The following is a 21,118-nucleotide window of genomic DNA, read 5'->3' on the forward strand; positions in this document are numbered from 1 at the left end:
ATATGGTGGCCACAGGTCACACCCTGTTGGCTAGAGCAGGGCAGCTTGCTATGCACAGCTGGAGTGAGGGAGCCAGTCAGTTCCCAGGAGCCTGCTGCCCTGACTGTCCTTAGCCATTTTCCCAGTGATCGCCTTTGTCTTGAGGCCACAGCACGTGGAAGGAGACATCTCTCCTGAACCATCCAGTACGGTGGCCACAGGTCGCATGCGGCTGCTGGGAAGGTGATGAATTTGGGCTGGGATATGCAGGACATGAGAAGCACACAATGGACCGCAGAGACTGAGCCCGAGGCACAGGGTATAAATTCTCTCACTGATGATCATTAGGTTGATTATCTGTCAAAATGGTATTCTGCATATGTTTTGTTAAAATACCATAAAGGTCACCATTGATTGGTATTTTAGTATGGCGACTAGAAAACGTAACATTAGACCCTGGTCTCACAGTTGGTTTCTACAGGCCAATGCAGTGCTGAGGGGGGCTGGCACTTTCATGGGGGCCTGGTGGCTCGTTCTGTCTGACAGTGCTTGCTGTGGAGTGAATTGTGCCCTTCCCTAAATGGGTCTGCTAAAGCTCTCATCCCCAGTGACTGTATGGGGCTGGGCTTGGGGGGAGATTAGGGTTAGAGGAGGGTGCAGCAGGATGGTACAGATTAGGGTTAAAGCAGGATGGCACAGCGACCTTGTGAGAGACACCAGGGAGCTTGCTCTTTGTCTTATCCCCGTATGAGCACACAGCACAGAGATGCCCATCTCCATGCCAGGAGAGAGCTTGCAGCAGACCTGGCTATATCGGCTCCTTGACTTTGGAACCTCAGCCTCCAGTACTGCGGGAAATCAACGTTATTTAAGCTCCAAGCGTGTGGCATTGTTCTGGTGGCCTGAGCTGATTGACATGAAGCTTTAAAGGAGTCACTGTGAAATGCTGGGGGAGGTTGCAAGGTGGCCAATGGAGTGGCCCCTTCTTGAAGGCCGGGCTGGCCCCCGTGGGCAGTTGTGGGGCACACTGGCTTCCTATTCCTATTTCACATGCAGTACCATAAGTCTTGGCACCTCAGCAGCCTTGGTGAGTGTGGTGAAGGTGGGAGGAGGTGGCAGCGAGGAACAGAATCTCATTTTTCTCTAATTACAATGCTTGATTTGAGCTGCTCCCTGACCCAAGAAGGGGTTGGGGCAGGGGGGTGGGGGTGGGGCAGGTGGGGATGAAATGTTCCTGAACTTTCTTCAGGGCGTCACTTTGCATCTGCATAATAGTTAAATACTAAGTTTTTACAGTGATAAAATACACACAACATAAAATTTGCCATCTGGACCATTTTTCAGTTCACCATCCCGTGGCACTCAACACCGCCACGGTGCTGAGCAGCCAGCACCAGCGTCCATCCCTGGGACCTCTCCATCTTCCTGAACTGAGACTGTTCCCGCTGAACCCTCACCCTGCTGTGCTCCCAGCGCCTAGCCACCTTCTGTCTCTAGGGATTCAACATTCTGGGCTTCTCTTAGAAGTGGAATCCTACAGTATGTGGCCTTATTTCATTTCATGTGATGTCCGTGAGGTTCATCCATGTCACAGTGTGGGTGTCACAAAGTAGCTTGATATTTTAAGGGCTTTTTCACATGTCTAGTCTCACATCATTCCTGAAACTGGTCAACAGGTCATATTAGGCCCTGTCTGCCAGTGAGAACATTGGGGCTCGCCATCGGGGCTCACGGGGACCTGGCTTGAGATTGGAACAGTGACTGGTTCTTGGATTTGTCACCAGGTTCCACCAGCTTAAGCCCAGCCAGTTGCTAGGGGCATGTCTCCACCCAGCAGGTCCCACCTGTTGTCCTAATGAGTGCCATCTACCTAAAAGATGCAGTCATCTCTGGGAAACATCCCCCTCCCTCTGTATCTCCCACTCTCTGCCTTCCCTTTCCTTGTGAGATGTAGTGGGCACCTTCTAGAAATAAGTTCAAGCGACAGGACAACATGTGAAGCCTGGGGATGGTGAGGCTTTGAAGGGCAGGGCCCCACCGGGGCCATGTGTGCAGGCTACACATAAATGACGCGGGAGGAGGAGGGTGTGTTGTTCGGGCCAAGGCGCTGGCTGCTGGCTGCGTGTCTCTCCTGGTCAAGACCAGACATCCTTGGTGGGAGGGCCTGGACTGGGGCGCATCCTCAGCCCCTCAGTTTCCAGATCCCAATGTGTAACGGGATGATGGATGACATGGGGAAGCAGGTGGGGCCAGAGACTCAGAACAAGGCTTGCCTCTTCCCCATGCCTGTGGGGTCCTGGGCTGTAGGACATGCTTGCTCTCTGGTAGCTGTGAGGAGGGCTCTGCAGGCAGGAAGAAGGAGCCATGGGCTTCAGATGCCCGACCTCCATGGCCAGAAAGCTTCCTGGTGCCAGCCAGACCTCGAGCCTGGCCCTTCTGTTGGACAGGTGGGGGTGTGGCTGGGCGGCTGAGCCCACCCCCTCCGCTGGTTCATCTGTCCACAGAGGGACCCGTACTCTGCCAGGGCACATTGCTTAAGCAGCCTCATTGCTCACGTGCATTTAGCAGCTAGGAGAAAGATAATACCTTTCAGGTTTGACCCAATTTTAGTTTTTGTTGTCATAACTGTGGAAAATCGACCTTTGAGCCCCTCAGCAGCGGGGCTGAATAAGAAGTGATTTATGGCAAGTGCGCTGTGTAGAATCCCTAATGTGCCCGCAGGACCACGCCGCAGCACCTCCGCGTGGCCCTAATCTCCTCTTAGCAGCAATTTACACGGCAGATCCCCCTGCTTTCCCCGCCACCAGAGTGCCTGCTCCCTAGAGATTTTGAAAATTGGGTTACCTTGAATTAAAAGTAAATAAGTAGAAAGACAGGCAAACAACAAACACATCTCCAGCGTTGGAATCTGCATTTGCCGGCCTTGCCAATCTTCCCTCCCCGTCACTCCTCCTCCCAGGCAGTGATGTCACTTCCTATTTCCAGGGACCAGGCCGGGGCTGCAGGCAGGAAGGTTGAGGCTTCACACCGTCTGCTTACAGATGGCTTCCCTTTTCTGTCCTTTCTAGAGGAGGCAGGACTATAATCATGTGCTTGATGTGGGGAAGAAAAGGGGGGGGATGGGGCTGTTGAGGGGGCCAAGCATATCACTTCACCATTGCAAAACAACATATGCCCTCCAAGACCAGCTACTTAAAACAACAACTTTAAAAGCAAAATTGTTCACAAGTCTTTAGATCTTGTTGGGGGTCAGCCGACCTTGGCTGGGCTTCTTCAAGGGCCTGGGGTTAAATCTGTGGCTCTGTTCCAGGCTGGGTGTGGCTAGGCTGCTGTATGACAGGTGCCCTTCAGCTTCCTCCTAAGATCAAGCCCTAACCCTTGCAATGACGGAATGGTGAGCGACACAAAAGGCTGTTTCTATCTGGCTCTCCATTTTTTTTTTCCTTCTGTATTTAGGGCAGGGTCTACAGGATCTCACTATGTAGGTGGGTCTCACTATGTAGTGATTCTCCTGTTTTCAGCCTCTCAAGTGTTGGGATTACAGGTGCACACCACCGCGCCCAGTCTCAATTGCCGTTTCAGGGTGCCCTGGGGGCAGGCCTGGGATCAAACCTCCAGACCCTGCACTCTGCCTAAGCAGGTGCTTTAGTCCGCTGAGCTATCAGCCTGGCCGTTGGCTCGCCATTCTGTCTGTTTCCTTTTATTGGCCGAACAAGTCGCATAGCCAAGCCCAGATGTGTGCAGGGTGTGGGAGACCCCTGTCTTTAGAGGAGAACGCTGTAATGTGCCCTGACAAAGGCACGTGGCTGGGGAGGGAGTCCCAGGAATGTGGTCTGACTTTGATGACAGAGATGATGGTCACCTTGCACCCTGAGGGCTTGCCACAGACTGGTCGCTCAACCAAGCATTCTGTGTGCATGATCTTGTGTCTTGAAGTAACCCAACGAGGAGATTATCTTGCTTTATAGGTGAGTAGCCTGAGGTTGAGAGAGGTTAAGTAATTTGCCCTGAAATAGTGAGAGCGGAGTCAGAATTTTGATCCAGGCTTATTTCACTTGTGAGCCCAGATTTATAGAGGCCTTATCCGTAAGTGTTTGTAGCACTGCCCTCCAGTTCTTGCTTCTACTCTCGGCTGTTTGCTGCTCCTCTCACTGGGGTTACTTCATGCATGAATGGGAAATGGGATGGACAAATATACACATGGATAGATGGGTGGATACATGGGTGGATGGATGATGTATAGATAGGTGGAATGCTGGGTATGCGAATGGATACATGAATACAATGGATAAATGGAGGGCAGGTGTATAGATGGCCAGTGAATGAAGGGGTAGATGAATGAGTTGGTAAGTGAACGTGTGGATAAAGGGTGGGTAGGTAGATGTCTGCATAGCTGAGCAGGTGAATAGATGGCGAGTGGATGAATGGGTTAGTGGATGGATGGATGGATGGGTAGAAGGGTGAGTTAGTAAATAATGGATGGGTGGATGGATGGGGTCAGCAACTCTAGTGATCTCAGCTTCATCTTGAAATGTGTTCTCTGCTTTGCTGTGCCATGCTGCTCCTGGGAGGTTGTCCTCTCCTCATGGGCTTTTTCATGAACCAAGAGCTATCTTCTGGGTTGTAAGAATGCGGCCAAAAGGGACTCACAGGAAAAGGAATTTCTAGGAAGGCAGAGGCAGGGTGGGCCTGGATCCCTCGGGAGAGCATCCTGCAGACAAAGCAGGCTGTGAGTCAGTCAGAACTTGAGTAGCTAGGCCTCCTTCTGCTGGGCCTCGGTCTGGATTCCACACTCAGACAAGAGGACAGAAGGGGAATGCAGAGCCTCGCTGAGAGGACGAGGTCCCCTCCCCTTCCTCTCCTCTGCCTTCTGCTCCTCTGCATCCACAGCTGTTCTCACCATAACCTCTGCACATCTGCCTAACATCTGTTCCTTCCAGAGCGGCCAGTCCAATCCAGGTCCCTGTTGCTGCCAGAAGGGAAGCTCCGGACTCCCGCAGTCACCTCTGCAGACCTGGGAAGTCTTGGGCAGATTATGGGGGAATGTTGGTAGCTGTTGTTGTAGCTCTTGGACTCCGACGGAAAGGGGAGCTTCTTTAACCCACATCAGAGAGACCCCATCCGTAGCCTTTACCCAGGTGCTTGGAGTGTGTGTTCCCCAGTCCTTGCTCCACCTGCCCAGTGCTTCTTCCCTCTTTCTCACTACAGGAGCTTGTAAGCAAAGCCCTAAGCTCTGGGCGGAGCACTGTGGCATTGGCCTCCCACCACTGCTGGCAGAAACCTGGGTGGAGGCGCGTCTCAGCCCCAAGCCTGGGACTCTGCAGCATCATTATGTTGATTGTCACTTTCCCCAGACATATTGATTAGGCTCTGGCTTCGTCTTTGCCCACCGGAAGACTCCAGAACCCTTCAGCAGCCTCAGGGGCCTGAGAGAGAAGCTTTGACTTCAGCTCTATTTCCAGCCCAGGAGGAGAGTTTTTTCTTTAATTAAAAAACAGAGAGTAATTTATACACTATGAAATGTACAGGATTTATAATCCAATGAGTTCTGACCGATGCACACAACTCTCTAGCCATCATCATAATTGAGTTATAGAGCCTTCCCGTTCCCCCCCCCCCCCCCCACCACACCCCCCCCCCCCCCCCCCGCCGAACATCCTTTGAGTTGGGGTCATGTTGAGGGGCTAGGGAGGACTTGGGGGTGATGAGGCAGCAGGGCCAGGTGGCTCAGCGGTTCTCATGCTGGATTAGTGGGCGCTTCCTCTGGGTTAAGGGTGCCTGGGAGCAGGAGCACGGGGCAGCCTGCCTGAAGCCCAGTCCTGGGGCAGGAAAGGGTAGTGAGAGCTCCTGGGCCTGTGTACCCAAGTCACTTAGGAAGACTTTCATGCGGTGGCCAATGTCCTCAGGGACTCCCAGACCCAAAGAAGATAGTCAGATGGTCCAGCACACACCTGAAGATCATGAGAACACCTGAGATGACATGTGGGCCACTAGCGGTGGGCATCGCTGTGGCCAGGGATAAAGAACAAGGCTATAAAACATCCTCCCCTGGATGTGGGTTTAATTAAGTGGGCTGCCTGGAAGTCCTTCTGTGCTCTGTCTGCCTCAGATCTCTCTGGCTGCAGTCTGCCTTGTTGCCTCCTATTCCTGGGGGAGCTGGAGGGCAGGCAAGGACCTAGTGCTCACACAGGGACCCAGGCATTTAGCTCCCCGAGGCCGGAGTTCTCCCAGAGCAAGGCCGTCTGGGGAGTTCTTCTGGGACGTGTGTACACAGCAAGTGTCGTTGCCATCGCTAGTGATGATTTTTATAAAAGCATGTGACTGTCTTGAGTCATTTCCCTACTGCCAAGGCTGGATGAGGGGTGTCTCACAGAGGTTGGTGACAACCTAAGATAGGAGCATCTAAGAATGCTCTGTGGGAAAAGCTGCAGGCAGAGAGGGGGTCTTAAGGCCAGCTAGGCGACCTCAGGCCCCAAAGAGGGGAGCTTGGAGGAGCAGACCTTCCTTGGTCCTGTAAAGGAATCCAAGAATGAATGCATCTTCCCCCAGACCCATTGGCTTTTGTGACCCCAAAGCAAAAGGGCCCCACTTTGAAATCCCCTGGGTCCCTTGTGCCACCAATCCCTACACCCAGCTTCTTGCCCCCCCTCACCTGCCCAGGGTCTCCAGGTGTCTCTACTTTCTGTCCCTCATCTACCCTGGCCCCATCGCACCCCCATGCCCTCTCCTGCCTCCCTACATCTCTATCCTGTGTCTCCCCGAGCCCCAGAGACCCTGGCACCTGTGTCCTCCCTTCCCTCCTCCCTGTGCCCCTTATGCTCCACCCCCAAACCTGACAAAGATCAGGTTCCCTCCCTTGTCTCCTTGAAGCCTCCTACTTCTCCCTCAGCCCCCCAGGATGCACCCCAGCTTCTCTGCCCCTCTAGGCCCTGCCTGAGAGATGGCTGCTGGGCAGATCTGCACAAGCAAGTTCCTGACCTTGCCTGGGTCCCTTGGCTCCTGGGTCAGATGAACCAATGCTCTTCAGTTCTGGCTGGCCCCAGCATGGGCCCCCACGTGTCTGCTGCGGGGCTTCCATGCCTGGGGGTGTGCAGGTTGGTCTCTGGCCCTGCTTCTGGCTGAAAATGCCACTCTCCAGCAGGCAGGATGATGTGGTTGACTCTTTAGTGGGCCCCAAGGTTCTTTAGTTTTGCCTCTGCCACCAGTGTCCTCAGCCAACCAAGCCTGCCCATTACAGTACAGGGTGGCTCACTCACCCCCACTCACGGCACCTCTGCTGACCCTGCTCCCCCATCCCGGCCCTGTCCTGCCCTCTGCACCCTCAGCACCCTGTGTCCCCAGGTTATAGCAGGTACCATGGAGTGTTGTAATTCACCTGTTTAAGTCATGGGACATGGACTCATCCTCAGCCCAGCTAGGTGCTTTGCAGGTGAGGAACAAAGGTGGGCTCTCATACCTGTGTGGCAGTAAGAGACCTGCTCCCACAGGCTGGCTGTGGCTGTGCCCAGGCCCACAGGATGGGAGGTGGGAGGAGGCTCCGGGCCTCCCTCAGTAGACTGGATGCTGTGCTACCCCTGTCTGGCTGCCCACTGCTCCACCAGGCTCTGGACTCATAGGACCTGCTTGTGATGTACACTGCTTTGCACTGTGAGCATGGCCCGACATGGGTGGGCCATGTGTGCTGGATATCGAAGGTGGTAAGGCATTGCCGGGGTGTCCTCTCCTGTGGACCTGGCCTGTGTGAGAGGATCTTGTCAGGCCCACATCCAGGGTTTCCCTTCTTCTCCCTCTCCTCTGTCACCCCAGTTATGTTTGCCTGCACAGCCAAGCAGCCCCACCTCCAGGGTAGGTGTGTGGTGGGGTGGGAGGGAAATGGTTGGTTCACCTGTTGACCCTGGCACTGGGTGAAACTCAGAGCTCTGACTTTGCCTCTCCTTCCTTCTCTCCGACAAATACCGAGGGCCTAGGACGTATCAAGCTCAAGGTTTACAGTGGCGAATGGAGCGGAGCTTCCCCAGCCTTCCCAGATCATGGTAGAGTGAAGAAGCATAATGAAATATAATAATTTGCAACAAGTACCAGGAAGCTATGACAGAGAGTGACCAGGGGCCTGGGACAGGGGATGACTTTAGCATGGGTAGTGGCGGGGAGCTGCCTTTATTTATTTATTTATTTATTTATTTTTATTTTTATTTTTTTTTGCTCCTGGAATCCCTAGCTGCCTTTAAAGATGGGTTTCCACTTGAGGTCTGAGAGATGAGAGGAGCCAGACAAAGAGGTGACATGTGAGAAGGTCTCTGCCAGGATGCAGTTGGGGCAGCTGCTCCCCTAGGAGCCCAGGTCCCAGTGAGCCCTTGCAGTATCCAGGCCTACTGCTGGGGATGCTTGCATCCTTTGGGTTTCAAGTGTTTCTTACCCTTGCCCTCCTTCCTTTGAGGCCCCCCACCTTGTTCTTGGCAAGACTCACCTAGCCCTGTGGAGTCTTGTCCCCTGTGGTGATTCTGATCTCAGCTGCTCCTTGGGCTTCTTATCTGTGTGTATGGCTGTGGTCCCTGTTGTGTTAAGTGATCTCTGCGTTAGTTATCTGTTGCCATGTGAGAGACCACCACAAAACTTACGGCCACAGACAACTGTCAGTTAGTTGTCAGCTGTTAGTTTCTGGGGTTTAAGAACCTGGGAGTAGCACGGGGCAGGGGCTCCGTTGAGGATCACTAAGCCTGGCTGCCGGTGTGTGAAGTGGAGCTGGAGCTGGATCTAGGCCTATGGACTGCTAGCTTCCATCTCTCTCAGTTTTTCCATTAGACACTTGTAGGGCCTCCTGACATGGTGGCCGGCATCTTCCACGGTGACCTGATGCACCTCCGCTCTACTACACAGCCCTGCTACCTCCTACGCTGTTCCTCACAGTCTCGAGGACAAGACTCTTCCAAGCCTTAGGACGGAGCACCCAGCCCCCTACCCAGGACCTCTCTGTTTCTGCACTACGGACTCTTCTGGTTCACCATGTCCAGCCTGAACTCAGCCCACAACCATGAAACATTGTATTAGGCCATTTCTAACATAAGAAAAGGCGCCAAAGACCGCATCGTGGCTGCATATAGTAGTCAACGACATTGTCAGCCCTGCGGAAGCCCGCTGTCGACTCTCCTGGCGCCATGGGCCTCCCAGCTCCTCCCCAACCTTATTACAAGCCGGCACCCTGCCTAGTAGCTGGGCAAGCCAGAAAGCGCAGAGGTGGCTTCTATTACTCCCCTGTTCTCTCCTCCCCATGGGACTGCTCACGGGATCCTGTGGGTGACGTCCATCAGATTCCTCCGCCCTTCTGTAAGCCTGCCGTTTTCACCTGATCACCTGCGGCCACTGATTGAGATGCCTGCCTTGTTCTCACCCTGCTGTCCACCGGCACCAAAGCACATTTCATAAGACACAAATCTGCATAGATTCCTGCTTAAAATTCTTCAAATGTATTTTTAAAAAGACCTTGGGGTGGCATTCAAGGTGCTTCATGATCTGGTTCCTGCTTTCCGTGGCCAGTCCCGTTTCTCGGTGCTTCTGATTCCAAACCGCCTTCTGCATTATCTGCATTCCTAGAAGGCGTCTTGCTGGCCTCTTTCTCACGACCCAGTATTTGCTGTCTCTTCTTCCTGTCCTGGCCTCTCCTCTCGCTCCCCCTCCTCTCTTTGATTCATCCCAGGGCCCGTTACCCAGGAGACTGTGATGCCTCCCCCGTGAGTGCAGCGACTCTGTGCACCAGTGCATCACTCTTTCACCCAGATGCATTGTTTCAGCACCTGCTGTATACCAGGCGGTATGCCCAGCACCTTGGGTTTGGCGCAGAGCAAAACGAGGTTCCCCATGGAGATCTACCGCCATGTGGGAGCCTTCGCTTGTCCCACTTGTGTGGGATGGTCGGTCGCCTGCCATTCCTCCACTGCAAGTCTTTGGTGACAGGTTTCTGCAGCACTGTGCATCTCCCCAGCATCCACCCCCAGCACAGCAATGTTGCTTTTTAGAAGGGCCAGAAAGAGGAGCTAGATGTACAGCGCCCCTTCCGCCGTGACTCCTGTTGGTCCTTGGGTTCAGAGGCAGGACCCTGGCCTGGTGTGGGGAGGGGAGGTGTAGACCACTGGGACAGCCTGTGTCGTCAAAGGCTGCTTTACACCTAGGGGTCTGGTGAGCCACACCACTGGGCTACAATTCTTGTATTTGGGGGTCATTTCTGGTTCAGGTCTAGAGTCCCCTCCCCAGCTGCTATCCCAGCCCCAGCCCGAGCTCGGGACAGAAAGCACCAGCCTGTTCTCCAGAGACTGTCTGGGCGACCTTGGGGAAAATCACTTCTCAAATTACACCTTCCACTTTGGGAGCTTTAAACACAGCACAGAGGACACATAAATTACACGAGGCCCTTCCCATTCCTATCGGATGCGTTGAATAATGTAACATTTCAACAATACCAAAAGGTACACTGTATTATTAAAATAGGCTGGTATTAAAACAGAAGAAGTGCAACTACAGTAACACTGTCACAGACTCCCACCAGATGCCAGAATAATAAAACCCAAATTATTATTATTTTTTTTTTTTTTGCCAGAGACAAGATTCATAAGGCACGAGGGGAGCCGAGGGGGTGAGGCGGGTTTTGTAAGAGTGGTTTAAAAACAGGAAGAGGAGGAGGAGTTTCATTTATTGGAACTATGGTATATTCTCCATCATCTGTACTATGAAAATGCACTGCTACTTGTTATTTTCTTCTTGGTCATAGCATATTTTGCTTCCCTGGTTTGCGTCTCATTTTAAACTCTGTTGTCACTGAGTTTATGTTTTGGAGGGAGTGGATACCGAGAAACAATCAGGAAGACGAGGAAGCCAGCAGCCCTGAAAGCTGCCATGGAGGATGGATGAGAGGAGAGGAAGAAGGGACAGGGACATGGAGGGAGCCACTACTTTAAGAGGAAAGGAAGGCGAGGAGGTGGAGCCATGCTGTGCTATGGAGTGGGAGGGTCCCCAAGGAGGACTCTGCGTCCTAAGGAGCTGGTGCCCTTCGAGCCTGAGTCTGATTTCTGATTTTAGGGTCCTTTGGAGACACTGCCAGGATGGTACCATGAAGAGCTCCTTGCCTGGGATATTTTAATGGTTTTTTAAAAATGAGTTCTAAATCCTCGCCGCAGCTCAGATTTTTTTTTGCCTTTCTGCTAGGCAGAAATGAAAGGCTACAGCTTCCCTCTCTGTGACGAAATGAACAGGCAAAGAAAAGCGTGGGTGTGGAGAAGGACCCTCTGAGACACACAGTCGGTTCCAGGGATTCTGTCTACCAGGTCTCTGATCCCTCTGGGAGGCCAGACAAAAGTCCAGGCATGTTTCTGGTGATCCTCGGATCTTCGCTGTGGCAACAAACAAAAGAACAACATACGATGAAAATACAACACTTGCTTTCTGAAGGTTTCGGGGTCCTTTGGCGACACCACCATAAGGGGTATAGAAAGCCCTGTTCTCGGGGTGCCCTACCTGCCTCTGGGTAGCTCCTGAGTAGGGCGTATCTGACCTTTACAGAGAGGCCCAGTGCCCAGTAGCTCTGCGATGGCATTGGCCTGGGGTGTCGGGAGAAAGTGCTGCTTTGATTTAGTGCAAAGCTCTTTCCATATATTTTCTTTGTGGCTCTTGCAGGGAGGCTGGCGAGGTGACACACAAGCCTGGTAGATGGGGACTGAGTTGCTACTGCACTTGTCAAATGCCAGGCTCCTGGGGCTGCATCTGGCACCAAGCAGGAGCTGCCTACGAGTTGGTAGGGAGGGACCAGAGCCACTCAGCCTGCCCAGGTCACAGAGCCTGGAATGGATGCGCTAAGAGGGGAACCAAGGCCTGCAAGCCCTGCTCCAAGATCTTCCTACTGCACTGCCCCAAACTCCCAGAAGGTCACCCAAGCTCTCAGATGGCGGGACAGAGGGTGGCCTGTTCCAAGGCGCTTAAGCCAATGGATTATTTGTGACCCTGGACTTCAAGACTGCACTCGCTTGCACAACCACCTCTGCCCATGGGGCCACCCTTGTGCAGTACTCCACAAGCTCCCAGAACTGGTGGGGCTGGGGTGAGGGCAGGAAATGAGGGGCTCCTTCATTCACAGGCCCCTTTGGCTCTTTGGTGGCTTCTCATTGATGCCTGGACTTTTGCCCTTAAACAAAACCACTGCCTCATATGAGCCTTAGTTTATAAGGATCGGTGATGTCCCCAGGCTGCCCACGCGTCCTGGAGTCCAAGTGTACCTTCCTCTTTGGGATCTGGGGAGAAGCCTGGACCTACACTTTGCTGTCAGGCTCCTCTTGGCAGAAGCCACAGAGGATGCGAGGGGTCTCGGGACCTGGAGTTCTTGACTGGGCTTCGATTGCTTTGCTGTGGAGACTGTGAAGGTCGTTCTGCTGCACCCCACCCTTGGGCATCAGCATCCTGGGGCACGGAAGTGACACCTGCAGCCTCGTCTAACCCCTACCTGTTTTCAGGGTTGCCTCATGCACATGGCCCACCCTACCTGGCCTCTCCCTCCTCTTCCCTAGCTTCATCTCTCATAACCAAGGACAGACACCAAGAGAGGTCTGCCCTCCTTGCGTCCTAGAGGTTTGTCCTTTCCTGATGACACATGAGTGCTGACAGTGATGGCTTGCCTGGGTTCTCCCAGCCTCATCTTGACTCCTGTATTTCTGGCAGAAGCTTGCCCATCACTCTGGACCTCCCGGTGGACAAACATCCATGCTCTGACCATGGGCAAGGCCTCTGTCTAAGGCCATCTGGGTCAGCCCCAGCAGCTCCTCCCGTGTTTGCTTTCTTCTTTCCTGTCCCAGGGCCCCATGTTCCCACCTCTTCTTTGCCAGGGCCTGGCTGCTGCTCCAATGGCTGTGATAACTTTAACTCCATCTCTGCCTTATCCCCCCAGGGCCCTATGTTCAGGCTGCATGACTGCCTTGGCCCCCACAGTTCCTTGTCCCTCCTTTAGTGTCTCTCTCTCTCTCTGTCCCCCTTCCTTCCCCCATCTCCTTCCCCCTTTGTGTGTGGCTTACTTTTCACAGAATGATGCTTTTTAGAAGTCAAGATGTTGCTTTTTTCCAGTGTATCGTCCCAGTGACAAGAATCACAGGAGAGACCTTTTGCAATCCATGCACCTATGGTAGCCCCAGGCCTCCTGTCACTGGGACAAAGTTGGGAGCTGGCTGGCTCAGCGGCCAGAGGCTGGAGTGGCCAGCCCATGTGGTGGGCAAGGAGACTAGCTGAGAAGCTATGTCTGGGGATGGTCTCTGCCATTCTTCTCTGAGACTGAGTTTTCTGTCCAGCTGTGGGGCATAACTTTATCTCTGGACAGGCTCACACTTAATCAACACTTTCTAGCTTCCGAGTCCCCCACTGCCCATGTTCAGGCTTGCTGAGACACTTAAGCATCCTTGGGACCCGAAATTATTTGGAGGGGGTCTCAATCATTAAAACAAATGGGCTGGATCTTAAAGAAGCAGGTAGAGGGATCAAGGAGGACTCAAAAGTTGTAGTCAACAATGACCTTTGCAGGGCCAGGGATATAGCTCAGCAGCATAAGTGCCTGCTTAGCAAGCACAAGGTTTGGAGTTTGAGCCCTGGTACCACAAAGAAAAAAAAAAAGAAATAGAACAATGACCTTTGTGCTCCACCATCTCTGGGATCCTGGAGTCAGAGGTGCAGCCTGTGTGTGTGTGTGTGTATGTGTGTGTGTGTGTGTGTGTGTGTGTGAGAGAGAGAGAGAGAGAGAGAGAGAGAGAGAGAGAGAGAGAGAGATGGGATGTGGGCTCAGAGTTCCTCACCCACTACAGGAGAGCTGAGAAGGCTCGGGACAACATTCTGGCTTGAAGGTCAACAGTTGGACGCACCCCATGTGCTCCTGCACTGGACAGCATGCTTGCCAAGGCTGGACGGCAGGGGCCTGGCTCTGCACTCTGCTCTCCATGGGCTGCAATGAATGTGCTTCAGAGAAAGAAGGATGCAGCTCCCCACACCCCAAAGAGACACACCGGACACTCGCCCATGAGAACGGCGAATCAGGGTGGCGAGGACTGAGCGCTGGACCCCGGGGCCCTGGGCAGACTCAGCCAGACACCCACCCTCCATAGGCCTTGCCACTCTCCAGCCTACCTAAGGGCAACAAGACAGGCTCTGAGGCTACTTTCTTGCCATCTGCCTCCCATGACCTCACCATATGATCCTGGAGCAAGGACACATACAACAAGGCCAGCACCCCCCAAGCTTGATGCCTGGGGGCCCTGAGGTTATGGTCCTGTGTTCTGTGTGCACGCTGATGGGTATTGGGTACATCTGCAAAGTGAACAAAGATGCGCCTTTACAAACAAGGACAGGGGATAGGCTGTTCTATTATCTCCCATTCGGCTCAGGTCGAGGAAAGCAAAACCATGTTGGTGGGGCCCTTTGGTAAGGCCTGGCAGGGCAGCTAGGAGGGTCATGGAGGGCGCAGGCTGCCCCTTGTCCTGGACACTCGGGGGTAGGCTGGTTTGGTAGGTGCCAGTGCTGGGGTGGGTCCCCGCCCACAGCTGTGGCATCTTCAGCCTCTAAGCCAGTGGCTGCAGACGGGCTGTGTAGGATGTGTTAAAGGGAAATAATGGGTGAGCTGGCTCAGGGGAGCACAGTGAGAGAGGTGGGGTGCTGGGGGTGCCTCTTTCTGGGGTTAGTTTGTGGCTCAGCTCTGGGCGGGGAGATGCAAAGGAATTTGTCTCTGGAATAGGTGGAATGGGGTTCAGGATTTACAATAAAGACCAAAGTGGTGGTGAGGGGGCAGGGCAGGTCCCTTTATCTATCCACCCTCGCCTCCTTGTCTTTGGTCCTTTTCTCTGTCCTCATTGGACAAAGGTACCAGGGACCCTGGGTGGGTGTCTTGGCCAGGCAGCTTTCACATGTCCATCTTTGTCCCCCACCCATTCCACTAAGCAACTGGGTCTCCCAGGAATAGATTCTGTCCTCGTGTCCTTGTGTGATGCCCATTGTTCCTGATGCCTTCCTGTGCTGCCCCCACGGCCCCAGCAGGTAGCTCTGTCTGCTTCGAAGGCCAGAGAACAGAACAGATGAGGGTAAAAGGATGGCCTTGCCAGACAGGGTGCCCAGCCAGCCCACCCCAGCCCAGGCATTCTCTGTGTTGGAGGTGGTAAGAGGATAGAGCAGGACGGAGTCTCCAGGCACCATCCAACCTGTGGGAGACTTGTGTGCAGAATGGGTGACCTGGGAGAGTGAGAGCCGGCTCCTGGGTGTCACATCCAGCGCTTGGATCGTAGAGCATCGTGTGTGATCTCTTTGAAACTTCTGAGAGACCAGAGAAACTTTGGTTGCAGCAACTCCTTGGCCTTGCTGAAACCAGGGGCAAGGGGAGTGGGCCTCAGGCTCGGCGAAGGCTCAGACCTCCCACTCGGAACCTTCTTCCCTGCAGGACCTGTTGCAGAGTGAATGCTGCTCTTGCCTTGTGTGTCAGCTGCTGAGAACTCAGCCCTGAGGTCCAAGAGCAAGCTGCCCACCGGCAGTCAACTTGGTTCCCTTCTCTGGGCCCTGTCTTTCTCCTGCAGAGGCCAGCGCACCTGTCTCTACAACCAAGCCTCTCCCTCACTGTCTTCAGACTGAGGAAATAGGACAGGGCACTCCTGCCTCCAGAGCCAGGGTGTTTCCACCCCTTCCTGTGCCCAGAACCTGTATGCGGCTGCCTGAGCTGAGTGTGGTACTGGCGGGCATTGCCGAGCCTCTCCCTGGGCCCGCAGGGCTCTCTGTGAGGTTGTGCTGCACCTATGACTAGGGTGGGGGTTGTGCTCGCTTAAGTAGCTGAATTTTAGGAAAAGAAACAGAGTTTTAACAGTAGTAGCATTTTTTCTTTAGAGCCCTGACTTGAGAGTGCCTTGATGGGTGGGTGGAAAGGTTTCTGTCAGTGGGGTGAGGTGGGGAGCTCACGTATTCCCTGGTACTCCCAGCCCGATCCTGTAACGACCCAGAGCCAGACTCTGGGCAGACGGAGCGGATCTGCCGAGTCATGTGTGCCTTCTACTGTCCTGACAGCAGGCACATGATTTGGGGTGGGGGAAATACAGCAAACAGAAGTCTTCCAGGGCCAAGGTGCCCACCGTCCTCTGCCACTTTGGAAGCCACAGTATCCACCAGCTTCTTTCCACTTCTTGGAACCTAGCTCTGCAGGTGGGACGCTGCTGTAAGCCAAGCCAGGAGCATTAGTGGGAGAGACTAAGGGTGAGGGTTCTTTCCTTCACTCCTGCCTTCAAGCAGAACCCGTGGCCAGGGGATACCAAGAAGCCTCAGTGATTTTTACAGGGTGTCTGGTCTGGGACGGCCTCCTGGGGAAGTGCCATTCTCAGAGTCCCTCTGGAGAGGAGAGCAGGGGACCAAGCCATGCAGTAGGCAGGGAGGGCCCTTCCACAGGATGTGGTGGGAGGTGTGTGCATATGGTACGTGGAGGGGACCTAGGGCTGCGGAGGTGCGAGGGACCACGCTGTACGAATGCCTAAGTCAGCCACAAGGGCCTGCTGCTTAGCTGAGCAGCTGGTATGTTTGCCTTATTTTCTTAGAGAGCGAGTTTCCCAGATCCCGCAGACCTCAGGTTCCCCAAAGCTGGACTCACCCCAGCCTTGGACATTGTTTCTGAATGAAGTGGGACGGTAGGAGGGTTGTGGCCAGGGCGCTAGCATTGCTGACCAATCTCACACAAAGAGCAGGACGAGGTGGCTGCAGGAGGGCTGACAGTGAAGGCTTCCAGAAGTAAAAGCAGGAGCAGGCCCAAGAGGAGACGGGCAGCTTGGTGCTATCCAAGCACCTTAGAGCTGGGGAACCAGAGAAAGTGGGGTGGGGGGCCAGAGCAGAAGGACCCATGTGCGGCTGTTTAGTAACAAAGTTCCGTGGTTTGTTTTCCTTCAGATTTCTTTCATTTCCCTGGGCGTGACAAACAAAAGTGCTCTTTGGAAGAAGAGATGCTGATCCCTGGAGGCAAAGCTGGGCCGTGCTTCCCTTCCCTCTCCTCTCCTCTCCTCTCCTCTCCTCTCCTCTCTTTTCCTCTCCTTTATTAATAATGTACTAGAACTTGTTTAGGTTAAAATGAAGACAAATGATTCAAATGCATTTCTCAGAAAGCTTTTTCTCTCTTTTCCTTCAGATTGAAACTCTGCCCCTGAGAACTTAAGCCCTTCCAGGGGTGCCTGCTCTCCCAGAGACACTGTACCTCAGAACCTCCCTGGGACCCCCCCCTGCCCAGCGACGACACTCTCCGCACCTGCTGGCCCCAGGTAAGGCTCCCTCCTAGCCTGTTATGCACACTCTTGAGCTTGCACCTGAGAGGGAATCTATGAGGTGATTTCACTTTACAGAGAAGTCCCGGGGCGGGGTGCTCTGTGGGGGATCACAGTGGCTTCTGGTTTGGTGGGAAGGTCTGGCAGGTGGCGAATGCAACCGGTAGAGCTTTGTGAGGCTGGATTGAGGAGCCAAGCAGAGAGTGGCAAAAGGGGAAGGAGAGAGGTTGTGAGAATCCTTGCTGGTTCTGTTGGATTTTGTCTTAAGGGCAATGGGCGCTCACCACGGTCCCTGAGCAAGGGCTTCAATGACCCAGTTTGCATTGTATGAAGGTACTGCTGCCTCCTATGTGGGAACAGACAGAGCAGGAAGGCTGGAGCAGCCACAGGGCGCAGCTGGGGAGCTTCCACCTTGTCTTGGGAGGGTGACTGGGGTGGGGAGCATGGACTCAGAATGGATGCGAAGGGATTTCTGGGGCCAGCTTTGGGGCCAAGCTTGAAACAACCCCCATCACACACTGACAGGGCTCCTCAGTGTTGTCATAAGTGTGCCAAGGTATGTCTGTGGGCGCCCTGTCACTCTGCTGACCCCAGAGGCTTGGGAGGACCTTAATGGAGACATGCTTAGGGCTGGCTCACACATCCCAGATGCCTGCGTGTGGCCTTGATGTTCTGTCTTTTAATCAGCCTGGGGAGGGTTGGTGGTAGTCTGAGGTAGACCGGCACAGGGGTCAGCAGCCAGGTGTGCCAGGCTCCTGACCTCTGCCCGTACCTTGATCCATGGGGTTCTGCTCCAACTCTTCATGTGGACCCAGATTTGGGCTCCAGAGAGGCACTACCCCCCCCCCCTGCCGTGGGTGCCCATCTAGGCCAGGGGCAGTAGCCCTTCCGCAAGTTGCGGGAAGGGAGCAGATTCCTCCCAGGCCGTTGCCCTGCTCAGATCCTTCCTTCTGTCTTAGAAAGGACCCCGTCCGTGAGATCCCGTTTTAAAGTTCATCCCTTCACATATGGGTTCAGTTTGGGTTTTACTGAATGGTAAATTCCAAGTCCTTATTTTAAAACATGGGTCAAAATTAATCTGCTGCAAAGTGAGATTTGTCAGGGCTGGGGAGATGGCTCAGTAGAATAAGTGCTTCCCCGGCAAGCACAAGGGCCTGAGCTCAATCCCTGGTTCTGAAAAAAAAAAAAAAAAAAAAAAAAAGTGAGATTTGTCTCCAAATGCAATGCCTGAGGCCCTGGGCAGGTGACTCCTCGGCTGTCCAAGAAGAGAGGAGACACAGCCCCCTACCCCACCCAACCCTGCTCCCCCAGCATCCTGGAGCAAATCCCTGCTTGGGGGGGGTGTCACACATTGTTCTCCCTTCCTCTTCCCTTGCCCCTGCCACTCTCATGGGACAAGCCAGAATCTCCCAAGCTACGTCACTATACATTGCAGGGTTATCTCCACAGAGTCAGCAAGTGCAGCCAGATGGCTCTTCCCCAGATGGTTTTGAGGAGTGGGAGCACCACTGTCCAGGAGCCCAGGGGGAGCCAAGTCCTCTGCTTGAAGTAAGGGGCCTCTGTGCAGGACAGCAGGTGACTGAGGCAGGGGCACCGCACACTGGGGCTGTGGGTGAGCAAGTCAAGCCGTGCTGCCCGCCCTGTGCAGGTGGGAGCGCGTCGTCCTCTGGTGCCGCTTGGAGCTGCGCTGCACCCGGGAGCGTGACGAACACTTTCCCATAAATCATCTCCGATGAGCACACTTCCTGTACTCATCCATCATGCCTGTCTCTTGTCTGCTTGTTTTTAAAAGCTGTTAAACCAGAATCCATCACAGGGGTGCTGGCATCGTGGGCTGAACTGAGGCACAGGTTGCCCGAATCAGTGGTGGGCATGCCTTCCATGCCATCCCATGGCACGGTGGTCTGCCCAGCGGGGATGCGGAGAGGGAGGAGCAGCCAGTTTCTCTGACACTCACACGGACATTCCTGTGCATGGGGGCTCATCCCCCCAGGTTCTGCTGAGGGATGCTGTGGGGCCTCCTCCTTCTCTAATGGTATCTTCTCCAATCTGAGTTTAATGTGAAGACTAGCTTGAGCCAACTTTGGAAATGTGGGTCCATTTAGAAACACTCGCGGTTCCCCTCTGTTGACACATGGAGTTGGAAAAGTGGGCTCAGGTTGGACATGGGGCTTCGAAGCTGTAATCTCTCCTGGACATTTGCTGCGGGAACAGCTCCAGGAGCGTGCTACAGAGATCAGGAAATGAGGACCGGGGCCCCTCAGCTGCTTCCCACCTGTCCCTATCTCTCTCTCTCTGTCCCCTCCCTCCTCCAATAATTTTGTGTTTCTTAAACATCTCACGTTCTTTCTTCCAAGGCCCCCATTCTGCTGGTGATGTCACTGCGCCCAGCCCTCTCACTGTAGCACTGGAATGTGTGTAGTCACACCCAAGCCCCGTGCGGTCAGGGAGGAGTGGGGCTCTCTCCCCTCTTCTTCCCTGGGAAGAGGAAATCGGGGCTGGAATCTTCCTGGCTCTCGCCGAGCCTCCCCTAATTGGTGCTGGGTTTGCTCCCGGCGCTCTCCGGGCTGCCTCTAGACAGATGCCACCGACCTCAGCGGCCTTCGTGGTGTTCGCTTCCATCTGTTTTCAGTTTCTCCTCTGTCCTTTTCTTTGTCCTGTCTTTGTCAGGTGAAGGATAAAACTGCTTATCGGCTGGTGCTGGTGTGATTCTTCTTTTTTTAAAAAAATAGAAAATCGAGCCAATGTTTTTTCCTGGGGACCCCTGCACTCCATGTGTGAGCCACGGGAGGCTCCGTGGGTCACAGAGGGTGCTATCAGCGAGATCCCTGGGCCACCTCTCGGTGCTGGAGCTGTCCAATTAGAGCCCATTAGTCACTGTGTGTTAAAGCATTAGGAATAATTACGGGTGAGAGGAGTCTCCAGATGTAACTCCAGTGCTGGGGCCGGGAGGAGAGTGGCCCATCTGAGAAGAGGCTGGACGTGGCCATCAGCATCTAGGGCAGGGTCTGTTCTGTAGGGCCCAGGACGTCAGGCGTGGCACCAGAGTGATGATCCTGGTCTTGTAATTCAGCCTTCTGGGGCTGCTGTGACACAGAGCCACAGAGCAAGCGGGATAACAGGATAGCTGCGTATTCTCATGTGGTCCTGGATGTCAGATATCCCCAGTGCAGGCCTCAGCAGGGAGAAACCATCCCATCCTCTCCCCTTGTGCCTTGGCTGTGACATTCTTTGGCTTTAGACGCATACGTCAGCGTCTTGTCTCTGTCGTCATGTGACAGTCTCCCTGTGTGTCTGTATATCTGATGCCTCACATGATGCTTCTGTGTGTGTGCGCATGTGTGTCTGTGTGTGTGTGTCGTGTGTGCGTGTCCCAATTTCCCTCACTTTACAAACACATCAGCTATTACATCAAAACCTACCATACCCCCATGTGATCCCATCTTTTTATTTCCAAACACATTCACTCTAGGAGTTAAGACGTACTTCTTTCGGGGCACATTGTTTACCTACTGTGTCCTCCACAGCTATTCAAGGAAGGTGAGCCCCAGCGCTATGGCTTTGAAGTAGCCTCTGTGGTTCATCTCAAAGTGTTCTACTGCTACAGCCCTGATCGTCTCCAGCCACCAGGACACCTGGGGGCAGGCTAAGACAAAGGTTGGAAGATATGTGGGGACCATCAGCACAGCACTGGCCAGGGCGACATGAGCTGTAAGAGGAAACACATCATTTCATTTTCTGTTTCTGTAACAAAATTTCCTGAGGGGCCGGGAAGATGGCTCAGTAGAATAAGCGCTTTCCTGGCAAGTGCAAGGGTCTGAGTTCAATCCTCGGTTCTGCAAAAA

General features: G+C 53.8%; 1 protein-coding gene across 4 annotated transcripts in view; it reads left to right on the top strand.

Moving 5' to 3' along the window:
- Window positions 1-21,118, top strand: part of Rbfox3 (RNA binding fox-1 homolog 3) — a 406,036-nt gene that overhangs the window by 82,001 nt on the left and 302,917 nt on the right. For all 4 annotated transcript variants that reach the window (XM_004639517.2, XM_004639518.2, XM_023699282.1 and 1 more), the window contains exon 2: window positions 17,141-17,270. The gene's annotated coding sequence lies outside the window, so the exon portion shown is untranslated. The remainder of the gene's footprint in view (window positions 1-17,140; window positions 17,271-21,118) is intronic.

This window comes from Octodon degus, unplaced genomic scaffold (assembly GCF_000260255.1).
Source record: "Octodon degus isolate 3935 unplaced genomic scaffold, OctDeg1.0 scaffold00112, whole genome shotgun sequence".
Taxonomy (NCBI): domain Eukaryota; kingdom Metazoa; phylum Chordata; class Mammalia; order Rodentia; family Octodontidae; genus Octodon; species Octodon degus.